The sequence below is a fragment of the Ochlerotatus camptorhynchus genome, unplaced genomic scaffold, assembly GCF_037179485.1.
Source record: "Ochlerotatus camptorhynchus isolate MF236.1 unplaced genomic scaffold, CSIRO-AGI_Acam_v1.1 ptg000078l, whole genome shotgun sequence".
In the NCBI taxonomy this organism is placed as follows: Eukaryota; Metazoa; Arthropoda; class Insecta; order Diptera; family Culicidae; genus Ochlerotatus; species Ochlerotatus camptorhynchus.
In genome coordinates, this window is record NW_027040568.1 from 5,011,235 (window position 1) to 5,029,270 (window position 18,036).

The following is an 18,036-nucleotide window of genomic DNA, read 5'->3' on the forward strand; positions in this document are numbered from 1 at the left end:
TTAGAAAGCAGTCACGCTTACCACTACACCACCGGCACCGGCTTAATCAATTCAGTGTTCATAGTTTTTTTACTTTAAATTTATTGTTTATTTAATTTTTTTCTCTTTTACTTGTCTTCAGGATGATATTGGAAGACACTTTGAACTAACCTTAACTAACCATGCAGGCCAAGGCCTGGTTATCTTTTGCTTGGTTCATGGCTGCATGTGTCGCTTTCCACCTTATCGATCCACCGTACCTACTGCGTGCCTCTTCGGCTAGTTTCAGTGGAGTTGAGTTTCTTTGTTGGTGTCGTTAATGGCGGTCACCAGTGTGGGCAAATACACGAACTGGAGGAAGACTTTTTTTTAAGCTTTATTGGGGTCATTTTTAGTCACTTTTGGGCTAGTTCATGTATTTCGTCTTATAGATGTGTTAATGATAAGTCCAATCCGCTTGGATTTAAACTTCAGTGTAAGTTTCTGCCATCGAATCAAAGTTCCGTGGCCATGATGTCGATGTGATCGACGAAGCCAAGAAGCTGGACGGACTTCCATACCACTACGCTCACAGCAGACACGACAAAGCAATCAATAGTTTATCCGTAATCCGTAATCATGCATAATCTTCCATAGCTGATCTCGATCGATTGAAATCGATGATACTGAATTGAAATCGATGAACAAATGGTGTGTATGTACGTTGTATTTGTGGAATTTCTGCAAAACCTGCCGAATTGCGAACACACATGAATCCCGCCTGGTGTTGCCCCACAAACTCTCTTGATATCGGTGATCGACGTTATCAGCAGCAAATGCTACTTAAAAACCACTTTTGGTGAAATATACGGGTGCTTTACTGATAGACCCTACAAACTGACGGCACTACAGTCAGAAATTTGACATCCGTTGGTAGTTTGACATCCGTTGAATGCTGACAATACTGCATTTTGAATGCTGGTTTAATACGTTTTATGAATTATAAAAAAAAAACTTTTGAGTTTATTTTCTTATCTCGTTATTATCGAATCACTGGCAATGTTGATTTGCGACTATTGCACATTTTAAATGCTGATTTACAGATATGCATTTAAAATGCTTATATGCAGTAACACCTGTAATGTAAATATGATTATAATGTTTAGCGGTTACCTTGGAAATTGCTATCTATGGCTAATCAGATGTCCCCTCCAGCCAGTATCAAGAGTAGTACCAAACATCCAACAGCACCCCGTATACATGGGCAACCCCAGCGTCGCATAGTTGCCCAATGTTGGGTAACTCCAACTCGTGTTATAAACCGTTGAAACGTTCGATTAGAACGTTATTGAATTGGTTTTCTGTATGCTGGTTGATCTCCAAGTGTTTTTGTGTATATTTTTGCGAAGGATAAGGTGCTTCGAACTACCATTCCATGGGAGATTTGAATATTGGTCTGCACATTGCTTCCCGTTCTACCTGAGCGTTTATGTCACCGATGACGATTTTCACGTGCCGCGAGCGCAGCCGTCGAGCTCTTGCTCCAGCTGTACGTATAACGCTTCACTCCTACGTTTCTGATGCTATAGTTGAAAAAAAAGGTCCTTGATCCTCAGCGTGCACATTTTTGCTATGATTTGTTGCTAATCAATCAGGTGTTGGCGCATCTTACCCAGCACTACAAAACCAGTCCCCAGCTCGCTAGTGCTACAGCTCTGGTAGAATGTAGCCGCTCGATGCCAGCTTTTCCAGCAAAGTACGTGCAGTACTACAACTTTAAAATTGTGAGGTTTAAGCTCAACATAGATAAGTTCATCTGTGAATCAAGGTGACTTGCTATTCCATGTTCCAAGTTTCCAATTGAAGATCTATTTTAATGGCATGATTGTTCCGTTTCATATTTACTTCTACGTTATTTGCAAAGTTAATTGTTTCTGGGAGGCTTGTTGTGCCCGTTGTGCCTGCCCAAACCCCCAGAGGACCTTTATGTACAGCTATAGAAGTCAGAGGAAATAGAAGAAAACTTTTGGAGGAAGTTGGCAGAAAATTTAGGGAGAGAAAAAAAACCAGAGAAGACATTTCCGCGGGAAGTCGGAAAGAGTTTTCGGGGGACGTCTATGTAACTTTAAAACTGAAAAAGAAAGTTAGAAACAATTTCAAGGAGAAGCCAAAAGAGCACGTGAGGGAAGAAACTTCTAGGATTAGTACAATTCCGATGGTCGTCAGGAGACACTTCTAGAAAACTTCCAGATAATGTAAGCAGCAGCACTTCCGGGGTAATTCGGAATATGCTTCCAGAAAAAAGTCAAAATAATCTTTCAATGAAACTCAGAAGAAACTTCAACGGAAAATTGAAAAAACTTTCCGAGAAAAGAAAAATAAAAACTCCAGTAATAGTCAGAAGACTTTGAGGGAAAGCTAGAAGAAGTCGTAAGAAACTTCTAGAGGTAGTTGGAAAAAACATTTGAAGAAGTCTGGAGGATCTTCCAGAGAAAGTAAAAACAAAAGCTTCGTGGAGAAGTCAGGAGGGATAAGTAGGGAAACAAGGATGAAACTTCCTGGAGTAGTTTGAAGAAACTTCTTGGAGAAATAGAATTGAAAATTTCAGTCATTTCGAATCAAATTTCTGGGAAAAATTTAATTATTTTCCATGGGAAATCTAACTCCAGGGGAAGCTATCAAAAATTAGATTTATTGCTTATTTGGTCATTATCATTGGATAACAATATTTCCCACATCCCGGTATTTCCTGCGATGAGGCATTAGCTGTTTTCCAAATCCCGGGAAGCTATAAATGGCCGGGAAATGGAAACATTTACTTTAACATACAATAAGCCTCGCATAGAAACATTTAAGTTATTATATGGATAACACACTTCCGGATTTGAAAACATAAAGTTTCTAAATCCGGCACGTATTTAGTAGAATTTGAAATAATAATTTATATTTTATTTATATTAAGATAGCTCTCACCAAATTCCTTGGTGTACATTAGTAAATATATCCACGGGCAAGTCAAGAAACGGTCAGAGCACCATTTTCGCTCACCCCAACAGAGGTACATCGCATTTTCATTTCATCTGTATATAACAAAACTTTTAACGGGAAAAAAAATTCTCGCTTCACCGGGAGTTTTTTTTTCTTCAGACGCTGTTCTGGCTGCTATTGAATTTACTTACATCCTCCCAAGATGTCTTGTGCTACCTCTCCTGAAAGTGCCTTCTACTTCCCTTGAAAGATGTTTCAGGCTTCTTTTCGAAGTTTTTTTTTTGGTTCCTTTTTATCCACGTAATTTCTTCCAACTTCTATCTAACTGCAAATTTCCTCTGGATATTTTTTTTAACTTTCGATGGAACTTGCTTTCATCTTTTCCAGAATGTTGCTCCCAACTTAAATAGGGAGTTCTCTCAGAAGTTTCTTTCAACTTCTTTTCTCCAAACTTTCCCTTTGATTTTCTTCAGACTTGTACTGGAAAATTTTCCCAAGGTCCTTATCGCTCTCCCTGGAATTGTCTTCCGACTACCCATGAATTCTTTTCCGACCTCTTCTCTTGGATGTTTCTTCTGACATCCCTCATAAGCAGTGCTGCAAAATATCATTATCAATACCTAAAAAATGCTGAATTTCACTAGCCACCTAATGTCAGTATCAGTGCAAACAGTTAGAATATCAATGTCAGTACGCAAATGACATTGACATCGTAAAGCGACCACTGATATTCAAAGATCTGCCGCAAATGTTTCTTATATACGCCAGCTAATCAAGTACCGATCTTTAGAAAACTCATCAGTAATATAATGTGAGAGAGAAGGATTAGTAATTTCCATTTAATTCCACTACCTTATTTGCTTATCCTTGACAGATACGCGTATTTCGTCTACAATGTGCAGACTTCTTCAGTGTCTTGTACTAATACTTGACTCTCATTAAACAGGTATTCCACTAAGACGCCCACATTCATCATGATTCATCAGTAATATTAAAAGCTGATTTATTGAGATAAAAGTAAGATTTTCAACTTTTCCTTAGTGCTATTCATATGGCTACCCGAATAAAAATTTACCGTGCAAAAACAATAGAACCTATTGTTACACTGCAATAAAACCTATTGTAGCAATAATAAATGTTATTGTCAAAAACAATAAAAATACGAAAGAACTTTTTGCTCTGTTCAATATAATCTATTGTTAATGAGACATTTACAATAGAAAAGGGGGGTTGTTATTTACCGTAACCATTTAAAAATCATTTTTTCTCGAACAAATTTGAATCAGATTTGATCCAATGCTACCGACGCCAGGGAGGCAGCTCCCACACCTGGACCCAACCTATCGACCCATCAACTCATGAACCTGGGACCGAAGGAAGGCGTGATCAGGGATGTTATGCCTCAGAACATCCCGGCGGCGCCGACTGGGATTGAACCCATGCCTGCTGGGGTGAGAGGTAATCACGGTTACCACTACACCACCGGCGCCGCTATACTCGTACTGTCTGTTCATTCAAAATTTGTAACTCTCATTCTTTTTTCTTTTTTCATTCATTTCTCATCTAATTTTTTTTTGAGTAGGGTTAAATACCCCATTTCCGGCCTATTAAGCATAACACGCATTTAGTCTTTCTTAATCTAGATCAGTTTAGCACTAAACGGAATGTTATTATTACTGATGGATTAGAAAATTTATTTGCCTTTTCGTACGTACCATAAGATTTGAAAACGAGAAACCAATCGTTGAGATATTGTCAAAAGTCCAACACTGCTTCTTGACTCCAAACTCGGCTTACGGATTTTAAACTCGGCCTAACGCATTGAAACGCAATTGAAACGCCAATGAATTCACTTCGGCCTATCGTATGAAGATAAAAATTGATTCGGTCGGAGCGCTTCTTTTGTTTTTGGGAATAATGGGTGCAAACTTTCATACCACGCGTTCTCATTGACTTCGTTCGGTAGCTTATTAACTAAAGCATCGTACCAAACGCATAATTGACTTGTTAACTCTGAAATCATGGATTTATTTGAAGTTTTCTGCTCGATAGGCCCAAAATGGGCGATTAGGCCAAAGTAGTGCTCTACAATATTGTAATTTTATTTCTGACTCCTTCTGCAAAAAATACAGCAAATTTTTCCCTTGGATCTATTAGTCTATTAGTAGTCTATTTTTGTTGAAAATAAATACCAAGTCAAGCATGTACTTTGTAACAAAGCTGATTCACGGGAGATAAAACCAAATTCAAACCAAGAGAACGGGAAACGCGGATTTTGACAAAACTTTTGGCAATGATTGTACGATACATCCCAAAAAACCCTAATTGAGTTATTGATCGATTCTTGTGCATTAATGCTATTGATTCATTCGGATCTTGATATCCTAGCTGCTGACGCTGAATGTAAACTATTCAAATTCGATTGCTTCGTTGCCTCGCTATAGTATCTCTTTCTCCCAAAGGTAAATATTGTGGTAACTCACGAGTCTAGGCGCTGACGACGACGATGATGATGTCGATCACGATACCAACCTATGCTCGGTACACGCTCGATAACGGACATCGTCCGGTGGTGAGTGGTCAACACGAACATGTCAGCGCTTCGCAGATCCACTCGCGGAAAGAGACCGGCAAATTGAACCTACCTCTCAGGTCAGCAACTCGGATGGAAGAGCAGACAAACATGTTGATGTTGAACTTGTGGATGGTTGAATTTCTGCTGCTTGCGTGACTCTATCCAATTTCAAATTGTTGTCGTGAATCGTGCAATGACGAGCCGGGTAGATAATGCCTGGAAACAGGAAAAAATAATCAGTTTCGTGTATTGTATCTGGCTGTAACATATGCGCGGACATATCCATTGAAAGAGTCATGTCATAAACATGTATCTTCCAACCAAAGCATTATCCAAATTACACGATAGTATTGAAATTAAAAAAAGTCCAATAAGTTTAATTGATTATAAAATAATCCATAAGCATGACGATTGCTGATGAAAGTCAATCGAGTACTTCACACCATGTTCTTACTAAAATAAAAGTTAAAGCTTGATAAGCTTGTGCTTTGCTTAGCAATAAATCATAGAATTAATTTTAGTTGCTAACCTTATCACTTCATTTCGGTAAATTGTAAATCACACTTAGTCCCTAAAGGGAAAAGCAGTCAATCAAATTAAGCTTGTAAAGTGAAGGCTTACTGTGTTATAATCAGTCTTCCCCGTTCAATACAACAAGTTCTGTGGTGAAGGCAATTAACGCAGAGTTCAAGTTCATGCACCTAAATAGGTTTATTAGCACACTTCTTATGCCACTTTCATAGCATCGCATCGTATGCCACTACTGGTTAGCAGTTTGTCGTTGCTATTTATTCAATCACTTTTACTCCTAGGTCAATAGTAGCACCAAGTGAGATAAACTGACCACTGATTCACGATATATATATGTAGATTACAACACTAGTGGGTAAGGCTTTGATGCGGTGGAATTATTTCTATTTTGTTCGCTTCATGAGCTTGGGTATTATCACATTGTAAACATTGATAAACAGTATAAGAAAAAATCTACCTGTGCAAACAGAGATAAGGTTTTTAGTTGTGTAATGTTTATGTAAATATTAAAATAATAGGGTTATTTCAATATGTATATGCCAATGCGTGAATCCTTATAAATGCGTAAACTTCTATTACATTTCAATGGACCTTGGTATTTTTACGACAGTGTATATGCTTATGATGTGCTATGGGAGTACCCCTTATCTCTCTTCTCACCTAAGAACTTACTAGGTCACTCAATAGCCTTGTCAATACATGCATGACATAACGTGCGTATATTAATTCACAAATGGTGTAGGTTTAAAAACTCCGATCAACAATCGTTTGTTCTAACAATTTAGAGACTGGTTAAGTAGCCAAGATCCGAAACATAAAAATAAATTTAAAAATCTTCAATGGAAATTGGAAGTCATTTTTTTATGATAGTTAAAAAGCTACGGCTGTTCATATGTTTGAAATTTTATTCGTGGACAATGTTTATGTGAGATCAACCCCAACTTGCGTATTGCATTCCAACCGAAATTCTCGAATCCGCATTCAGGAAGAGAAGAAGACATTTATCTTATGTATTATGTGATAGGTTTTGACTAAAATCAAATTCTGGTAATTTTCTTGTGGCGCCCGGATCAATCTGGGTGTGGTCCTGGGCACTCACTATGTTTGGCAATGATGTTAGTTTTGAGTTCTCATGTGATTTTATGGTTTTGGTTAAAATATGATTCCTGCCACTTCTCATGGGCTGCCGGAATATTGTGAATTGTGGCCTATGTTTCCCTGGGCCGTAGACCATTGTTGAAAGTTAGAAGATACTGAGAAGTAAGCACATATCATCGCCTTTTTGCGCAAGCGTTCTCTAATACACAACAATCGTTTATTATTGACGATATGTGCTTGTACCGCAACCACTCAGTATCAGTCGACGTGAACAAACATTCAAACTTTGTTCATTTATCTTGTTAGTTGATGAGTCGCATGGTGGGTTTCTGGTCACTTCCTCGGAGGTGAAATGTGAAAAATATACCGACTCCGACTCCTTACAAATATGTCTTCGGCTCTGAATCCAACTCCGACTCCAATGAATATACTAACATGAAACATGTTTGATTATTTTCACTGATTTATGCATGTAAGAATTAATACACATACATATAGTTATTAGGATGGTTCAAAATATCGACTTTGCTGCACAAAGCTCAATCAATTCTCAGTCAGGCCCTGATAATTCTCTCAAAGTTTGAGTTTATTTGGATGCGAACTCATACTGCATAGGCTCTTTGAAGTTTATATGGGAATTACTATTGGAAAAGTAAACTTTTTGTTCTAAACGTTCTAGCATTTCGCCATAACACATCACTGTTGCGTACTGAGCAGTTGATGAAGCATGTCATAAGAACATTATCTTCGTAGTCAATTCATATATAATTATTCTGACGTAAATTTCACATTAGCATACACACCAATCTTTTCCGTAGATCATTACAGCAAAGGGCTAGAACGATGAGATCAAAAAGTTCACTTTTCCCATAGTAATTCCCATATAAACTTCAAAGGGGAAGTACACTCAGGTCTTTTTTTACATGGGAGATATGTACCGTGTAAAAAAAACCGTGTAAAAGAAAGTCTACAATATTTTGATTTTTCACATACTTAAATGTTTTTAAAAAATCGGATTTTGATGCCATTTGTAATTGTAGCATGCTATGGTCCATGTAGACATATTTTAAAAATTTCTGTATTTACACCAAAAATTTTGTTTTTTTTTAAGTATGCCATTCGATTATCTATAGCTTGAAACGGATAATGTGATTGTAATCAAGTTGATAGGTTGTATCGTTGTCGAGAAATCGTTAAAAACGTACCGTGTAAATCGCGGAAAACCGTGTAAAAATAACCGATTAAAAAAAAATGGGTAAAAAAGATTTCAGTGTACATTCGTTGAATTCGCATCTAAATGAGCTAAAATTTTGGGAGAATTACCAGAACCTGATTTGACATAACTTTAACTACAACTATTTGAAATGAGTATCTTGTCATGTACAAGATTTACATTTATAAGTCCTTAAAAATGATATTCAAAGGTTTTGAAAGACAGAAAAATAGAATATGAGATGTTTTCGATCCATTCCAAGACTGAATTCCTAACCTCACAGCAAGTTTATCCTAGCTAAAATCGACATGCAGATGATGTCAATGAGTCCCTGTTCGTAATAAATGAAGAAGAGCTTATTATGACTGAAATTATAATGGCTAAAATAGGAATTTTCATGGAGCACTTTTAAATAAACAAATCTTTATGGTAGTACTAAATTACAAAAAAGAAAAATATTTAAAATTCCGGCCAAAAATTAATAAAATGATTGTAGGATACATATTTTCAACTTATTGTAGAAATCAATCGCTTTTAAAAAATGAATACAAACTAAATAAATCATATCATTTCTAAACGGAGGAAGGAATCGGAATGAAAGAAGTTTAATTTGGGTAAACATACGGGAAGTTGGGAGTTAAGTGCGTCTTGTCTTCGAAGACCCCTATTTTATCATTAAATGGTTAGTATTTTAGATTTAATTATTGTAATATTCTTTTCCATTTGATACATACGATTATGAAGGACAACCTTAGCTTAGAAATGAAACTGGTTTTATTAAAATCGATTGTATTTCACTTAGTAGTCGGTATAGGCGTAGAAGCATCTTTTATACAACCTTTATATATACATATTTAAACTCAAGCTTTATTGTTTTGGTGAAAGCTCTAATATCACGTTTGTAGACACTTCCTAACAGCTGCTTCGAAATTTAGTAGAGAGTAAACATGAAAGGCGTTTGTTACACTTTTTCATGACTCCCAAATAATCATTACCTATACAGCAATTAATAGGGTGTCCCAGAATGTCTAAGTACGACTTTTGAACACTCCTGCTTGTTTCAGGTGTCGTTTATACAGCTGATTATCACGCAAGGTTGCAAAGACTCATTTCAGCTAAACTAATGTTTTTCGGAATAATAAAACCAAAAGATGGTATGATGGCATGTTTTACTTGTAACTTACAAGAAGAGGTTACAAAGTATGCGTTGGAAACATAAAACCTGTAAATTTTGCTTTCTATGAGTCACAATCAGCGATTTGCTGATCGCTGAGTGAGTGAGTGAGTGAATGAGTGAGTGAGTGAGTTTGTGAAAAATCGCTGATTGTGACTCTCATGAAGTGAAATAAACAGGTTTAATACGTCAAACTCATTCTTGGCAACCTCTTCTTGTATCCTACCAATTCAAAATTTGATCATGGCATCTAATTATTTCATAATTTAGAAAAACATTGTTTTAGCTGAAATGAGTCTTTGCAACCTTGTTATCACGTTGAATCTTTGTTTACATTTCGATCAACAGTTTCGTGTATCGCAAGTGTCGGCTCTTTACATTTCCGTGACAATGCAAAGCATTTCTCCGGAAAAGCGCAAACAGATCGTGCACAAATGGTGTACTATCCTCAAAATTTCTCTGAGTCAATTAGCGAAATTGGAAGGTGTGGGCATCGGAGCCGTTCGAAACGCGATTCTGAAGTATGGTGATGAGTCAACTTTCCAGGACAAGCAAAAATCTGGACGTAAACCGAATCCAGTGAGTCAAGACAAGAATGGATGCACAATGGATGTCGAAAATCTCATGTAATTTTATGGCCACAAAAATTTACAAATGCAGTAAAAGCAGCGTAATGTCATTTCATGAATTGTATTAATGATAATTTTGTCGTTTTTGGCAAGTAATATTACACCATATTTTCGAAACGATTGAAGTGCATCCACTTTGATGTGATATCAAAAAATTTTTTTTTGCTGTGTTCACCGTTCGTGATGGCCAAAGTGTTGACGACGCGGATAAGTCGATGTTTACCGAAAAATTCGCTAAAAAGGCTATGGTTTGGCAAGACATTTATGAGCGTGCTATGATTTCCAAACCGTTTGTGACAACGAAGACAATGACAACCAATGTTTACGTGCGTGAGTGTTTAAACAAGCGTCTGTTACCCATGATCCGCAAACACGACGCTTCAGTACTGTTCTGGTCGGATTTGGCGTCGATTCATTCATTACGGACACGACGACAACGACACGGTAGCCTGGTATAAATAGATGAATCCACCAAACTGTCCCCAGGCCAGGTCAATCGAAATTTTTTGGGCCCTGACCAAAGCATATTTGCGGAAACATGTAAAGGCAGCGGATTCCGTTACGAAGTTTGCGAAAGACTGGGAAAAGTATCAAAATTTTTTGGAGAGGTTTCTGTGCTGAAGCTTATGAGTAGTGTGAGATCAAAAATCCGCTCCTTGACTTACGACTGATCGGATCTCAGATTTTCTACATTAAACTGTAAGAGAATACTATAGAAAACATGAATAAAAAATAAAAATCGAATTTGCTGTACGTTGAGTTACGTTATCGTTTTTTTTTATCGTGCTTAGACATTCTGGGACACTCTTTATTACACTTCACAATATTCATAGATTAAAATTAGTTCAACAATTGCGCATTTTATTCATGTCATTTATTTGTGCACATTGAAATTAATGTAATTATGCCATAATTCGCATTCTGTGATGATGGAGGAAGCACTCTAATGATTAATTGAAAGAACGTATCTAGAAATTAAGTTGTTGACTCGCAAGATTCGAACTCGAGCTTCTGTTTCCATCTGTTCTATTCTTGATTTCACATTTTGATCATATGAGAGAAGTATATGATGCTCATATTGAGTGACTTCTCTTGCAATCGAATAATCATTGCTTTACGGTCATACTAGCGTACGTATCCCTTGTGCTATTTTTAGCAACTAAATAGTGGTTGGTATTTATAACCCAAGTCACGTATTGTGAGGTAATAAACCGTCTAACAGGTTTATTAAGCAATAAAACCACATAACAATTCTTTTGAACTAGTTCGTTTATTTGGAAGGCTCAACCGCGTTAGCTTTACGGAGCCGATAGTTCATTGTTCTTTGTTTGTAACAAAATTCACTTAATTATATGTCTATTTAGTAGCAGTTGGGCCGAATACTCGCGGCTTACTCGAGGTTAGAGAGGTACATTGTCGAAGGATAGGATCAGGGGAGGAGCTTAGGGAACCACATAACTAGAATGCTCTAATAAGAGTTGCGAAGATAACTTGTATAAGTTTCAGCACAACTTGCTTGTCAGCAACTTTTAGTGCAGTTCAGCAATTTCTGCAGTGATAGTAATTGATACTGTTTTTCATGATCGTGATAAACTCAATACCGAGTGTTGCACAATAGAAGTCTTTTTGGAGTTTAATGCTTTTATTCCACGTTCTCTACAGCTCTTGTCAATCGGTTTAACTGAGGTGTCATAAAAGATATCGTAAGTCTTATGAAGCATATAGTAAAACCGAACGCAAATAATAATTCAAAAGCGCTCCGTGCAGTTTTTAATGCTTTTAACCAAGTGGCAACGTTTGATCAACTCAGGTGTTTTATAAGTGCTTTCAATTGTTTGTTGGGCACTTATGTTCTCGAATTTCTGTTGATATCGGCTACTGATGACGTCGACGATGGAGCTCAGCATTCGAGATCCAGTTGTGAGGCCACATGGCTCAAATTATATACCACAGACAATGGTTAATGAATACTTGCTGCTTTTGGGTGTTCTCCACTGATGCATTATGTTTCGCTGGCTATAACAGCACATATGTCACATTCGAGTTGAAAACTCGAAGTTTGGTGCATATACTAGCCTGGTTCGACCTCTAAATATTTCGTAAACTCTCAAAGACAACCCTAGTTTTCTTGATTCGTGCACCTACGTCGCTCTTGGTACCGCCGTCTTACGCTATCTGGCTGCCTAGATATTGGAAACATTCGACTTTCTCCACTGCTTGCCCTGCTACCGTAAAACTGGTTGTCCGTGTTGACATCTAACGATTTGGTCTAGTTGACGTTGATGGAGAGACTCAATGCAGAGGAGCGTTCGGCTAGGTCGTTGAGCTCCCTCTGCATATCAGAGCGCCGTTGGGGTAGTAAAGTAACGTCATTACCCAAATTGCAGTCATTGAGATGCTCCATAGTGATAGGCTGCCAAAGTAGCCCATGGTTATAGTATACATCCTTGCCTCACACTAGACTACCCGGTTAGGGTCGGACAAGGCTCCCCAAGCAGCTCAAACCAGTGACAGAAAGTTGCAACATCTTGATTATGATTGAAATCAGTAACAAAAAAGTAGAAGTGTCTATACTCAGGGGCATGAACGGAAATTTGAAATCGCGATGTGTCGATACATATATTTTTTTGGTTCGATTCTTTTAATTGTTCAAATGTATAATTTATTAAATGGTGGCTCTTAAAGGGCCGTTTGTTGTTTTATCTGGTATCCCTCAAATGGATTGTTGCGGTGTTATAAAAAGGTCCAGAATGATTAAGCACTAATGCTGTCGACGGGGTAATCTCGCTGTTGCTAGGATCTGTAATCAAGACAAGTTTGTTACATTTATTACTTTTCAGATAATTGTTTCAACAAGCTACATACAAAATGGAGTGGATAATCAACAACAGAAGCGTTAAGGAGGCCTGTTATTTCAATGTTTGTTAAGGTAGGACTTTTTTCAGATTGCTTATAAACAGTATCAAGTAGTAAACAGTCCGTCAGTTGCCATCAACAATTAAAAGTTTTGAATTGTGACAGTATTGAAATGTATGTATGAAACCGAAAATTTCAGTAGCATGCACTGAAGTTATCAGACGGTACCTCTATATATGCTTTGAGATTAGCCTTGAATGTCCCTCCTACTTGGAGAGTTATGCTATGGAACGGTTTGCTATGCCCCACCTCAATTATAATTTCCCGGTTTTTTTTGCTGATGCGGACGGGGTTCCATAGCATAATTCTTTAAGTAGGAGGGACTGCTTATCTTATGCTTATCTAAAAGCACAAATAGATGTACCGTTCGGTTTTCTCAGAGCTAGACACTGAAGTTTGTAATCTGTGTTAGGAAAATCACTTTTTTCCCATCATAAAACCGCTCCGCTTTCTTATGCAAAATAATTGATGTGCGTCCACAAAACGCACGAAATCTTAAAAAAAAACAGCAATATTAAGTCAATCCGTAGATAAAAGATGCACTGAAAATTTATTGGAGGGAATTATGGCTAACATATTCTGATCGCGAGGTATTCGCGATCAATTTCAAAATTAGACCAAACTAGAAATAGGTGCAAAATTGTGCAGCTCAATTTATTTATTTTTTCAAATCAATGAAAATACGCCCCCAAATGAGTAGGTAATATAAGCTCTTTGAAAAACATAAAATTTAATTTAAAATTAAATCAACCATTCAATCAAAGGCGAAGAACTCATTAAGCAAATCATTTGCAATGTAAGATCAATGTTAAAACCCGAATTTATCCACCTATGGTGTGATCAGACCCTTCTTACTTATTCAAGTTTATTTATTTTATTGTCATTATCAGTGACCAAGCCCCCCACGCCACTGCCTGGGGGTACCCAGAATATATCCGGGTGTAGTCTATTTGGTGAGGCTACCAATCACCTTATCATAGTATTTTAATGTGATTTAATGGGTTTTAATTCAATTCATATTCAAGCAACTTCCCCGATGAGATGAACGCTCGCGATGAATAAATCATAAAACCGCTGACCCTTTGAATGCGAAATTGAAAGGGTTTATGTGACATACACAGTGCTGCAAAATCTCGATACACGGGAATATTCAAAATTCTGGTCACTCATTTGAGCTAACAGTTATCGTCAGGGCAAACATTGTCAGCGGCACTGGTGGTGTATTGGTAAGCGGGCCTGGGTTGAATCCCAATCAGCGCCGTCGGGATTTTCTGATGCATAAAATCTCTGATCACGCCTTCCCACACCTGGACCCTACCTAGCGACCCATCAACTCATGAACCGGGGACCAACGGCTTTACTTCCCATCCGAAGGAAGGCGTGATCAGAGATGTTATGCCTCAGAACATCCCTGCGGCGCCGACTGGGATTGAACCCAGGCCTACTGGGGTGAGAGGTAATCACGCTTACCACTACACCACCGGCGCCGTTGAATGAGATTTTGACAATAATTAATCTCAGCACTAAAAACTCTCTAGTAAGGAACAACGAAGACTGGATGGAGAAAAGATACAATTTCAATCGACTTTTTCAAATAGTTCACCCTGGGCGTAACTCATGGAAATTTGGTGGCCCGGTTCTTCGTCCAGGATCGATTGTTTTTTATACAGATGGTTCAAGATTGAACAATCAAGTGGGAGCAGGAGTAACTGGCCCAGGGATAGAAATATCGGTTCCTATGGGCAGATGGCCAACTGTGTTCCAAGCTGAAATCCAAGCAATTTTAGAGTGTTCCATTATATGTTTGCGTAGAAACTATAAGAGTTCAAGTATATGCGTCATGTCCGACAGTCAAGCTGCTCTAAATGCTTTAAAGTCGGCGACATGTACATCAAAACTTTTCTGGGAGTGTGTTCAATCACTTCAAAAATTGTCTTGTCATAATCAAGTCAACTTATATTGGGTTCCTGGTCATTGCGGGATCGAGGGAAATGAAAGAGCTGATGCACTAGCAAGATTCGGATCTTCTCATAAGTTCATCGGGCCAGAGCCCTTTTGTGGCTTATCGGCTGCATCTCTTAGAATGGAGCTAAAAGCGTGGGAATCTTCAAAAGTGGAGGAAAACTGGAAGAACACTTCTATTGCTAGGCAGTCGAAGCGATTCATTAATCCAAACATTTCTGTGACCCAAAAAATCCTGGATCTTTCTAAGAAAGATCTTAGTATATATGCAGGTCTTATAACAGGTCATTGTTCGAGCCGTTATCACTTGAAGCTGATTGGAAAACTTCAAGATGATGTATGTCGCTTCTGTGGCATAGAAAAGGAAGACTCGGAACATTTTCTATGCCACTGTCCGGCAATTTTCAATAAAAGGCGTAAGTTCTTCGACAAGGGGCTGATAGAACCCTTTGACATTTGGAGAACAACTCCCAGTACGGCAGTGCACTTTATTCGAGGTATAATGCCGTGCTGGGATAATGCTCTTAGTCAAACGATGCCGATCACTCTTAATAATAGTGATACGGCATTTTGATATAGCTAAAGAAAAAAAAGGGGAATATACCACAATAGATCAGAAAAATGGTCGCAGTGATGAAAATACCCGACAAGGAAAAAAAAATCTCAGCACTGGTCGTACGTGAACTTTGCATGATCTTACAGATATAAACTATTATTATAATATCCCATTGTTTCACAATTCTGAAAAATAACTTAAACGAAAATTTGAGGAATCTTCCGTGTGAAATTCAATAACATCTTCTGGGGTTAATTAAAATACAGGAATTCGACTAGAACAATAGCGCTGCAATGTGATCTAACCAATTGGCCTTGAACCACTGAACAATTTTGCCGCAGACAGTAATCTTCTATATGGCCATAATCATGTGATATTCCATGTGGCCTTCATCCGCTAGGGGAAGCCAACCTTGCCCGGCTTATTTTTTTCATGCATTATTTCGATATTTTTTTGATCGTGATAAAACACCATCAAATGAAAACGAAATTCCCTGAAAATCAATGTAATTAGGGAAAGTACACCAGAGATAAATATTCATTTAATTTATCACGAATTTTTTTTATAGTTTTTGTTAAATTTTACTTTAAGCTTAAAATGAGCGTCTTACCCAACCGTCACCTACAGTCGTAATCCTCTTGACAATTGGTGCAGAAATTTTATCAAGTTGAATGATAAATTTGATTTTAATGTGGTAATTTGTCGACTGTTGGTAATTGATTAAATGGAGTTTCGGCTATGCAGTCTGGCGAGTTCAAGGTTAATTTTTTTTTCGAGAACTCACCATTTTGAACGTTCAGGTGGAAAGTGTTCGTGGCCAGTGGTGAAAATTAATCGATTCCAAAACAAAAACACCCACAACTTTCAATCAAAAATTTTAATGCGATAACTATTCCAATAGCAGCACCGGTGGTACAGTGGTAAGAGTGATAACCTCTCACCCCAGCAGGCCTGGGTTCAATCGCAGTCGGCGCCGCCGGGATGTTCTGAGGCATAACATCTTTGATCACGCCTTCCTTCGGAAGGGAAGTAAAGCCGTTGGTCCGCGGTTCATGAGTTGATGGGTCGATAGGTAGGGTCCAGGTGTGGGAGCTGCCTTTCTGGCGTCGGTAGCATTGGTGCTCAGCACGGAAAACAAGATCGACGCAAAACATATCAAGGAAAAAAAAACTATTCCAATGGTGATTGCCTTTCAAACGAAAAGGCCTGGGTTCAATCTCAGTCGGCGCCGCCGGGTTTTTCTGAGGAATAAAATTTCTGATCACGCGTTCCTTCAGAAGGGAAGTAAAGCCGTCGGTCCCCGATCCATGAGTTAATAGATCGATAGGTAATACGAAAAAGTCGTGTAAATTGAGGTTCCCTGAGCGACACATGTAAGCGGCCCTTTTGACATAAGAATCAGTTAAAAGAAACGAGAAAATCAATTCAATCAAACGTTCTCTTCGTCTCGTTGCTTATTTTTTCGGTTTGAGAACACTTAATTTTACATGACATGTTTGTTTACATTCCATGATTTAAGTCCAATATGGATTACGTTTCTTGTAAAAGTAGTTATTTTTGTAAGTGTGTATGGTTCAAACTATTCCTATGGTTAGTTGTTCAATTACAATTTTAAATTTTGGTTGTGTGTGTTTTTGTTTCGGAATCGATTAATTCTTACCACTGGCCACGAACACTTTCTACCCGTTCATTTTGTATAATAAATGTGTAAACGTAGGGCACTTTAAAAACTACTGTTTGAACTCCTCAGACTGCAAAGCCGAAACTCCAAAAAATCAATATGATTTTAATATATCCAAGACTGCGTATATAACTAGAACGAGATCATTTATTTAAGAAGTATGTGCAACAATTAAGTATCGAAAACGGTGAACTAAATAAATAAAGCTCAATGTTGGATCTTTTAAGATTTTCGTTGTCATTTTTCAATATTTTTTGAAAATCCGGAACGTAATTTTTTGGCCAGCGTGCTAAGATTCGCTTTAAGAATATCTTGGTGTTGCCTTAACCTGTCTTTAGTATTGTATATATTTTCTCAAAGTCAGTCGCAATCAACGATATTCTGAGAACCTCTGGTCCAAATGATGGTGAAAGTTTATTGAAAATTCAACACATTTTGTAAGTTGGAATTCCCTTGTCATATGCACCTTGTCATATGGACACCCTGCATCATTTTGTTCGATTCAAGAGATAGCCCACCCCACAGCGATCTGCAGCAGCGGCAATGAAATCAACCGAAACAATCCAGCACAGTGCACCATCAGAGCATCCACCAGAGCCGACGAAGTCAAGTGAGAGCATTCGCATCGCAGCCGTCGTCGTCAGGTGTTGTGTGTTGACTGTAGAGGAGGCATCACATTCCTCGAGCGAAGCTGCACGCAGAGTAATAATCGGTGAGTGCGCGGATATCAGCAACTTCCCAGCATAGAGCCTGCC

The 18,036-nt window shown here is 38.0% G+C and overlaps 1 protein-coding gene across 1 annotated transcript in view; it reads left to right on the forward strand.

Annotated features, from left to right (window-relative positions):
• Nucleotides 1-17,891: 17,891 nt before the first annotated feature.
• The window catches only part of Drip (drip), a 176,150-nt gene continuing 176,005 nt past the window's right edge, over nucleotides 17,892-18,036 (forward strand). Inside the window, exon 1 of the mRNA XM_065217724.1 lies at nucleotides 17,892-17,993. The gene's annotated coding sequence lies outside the window, so the exon portion shown is untranslated. The remainder of the gene's footprint in view (nucleotides 17,994-18,036) is intronic.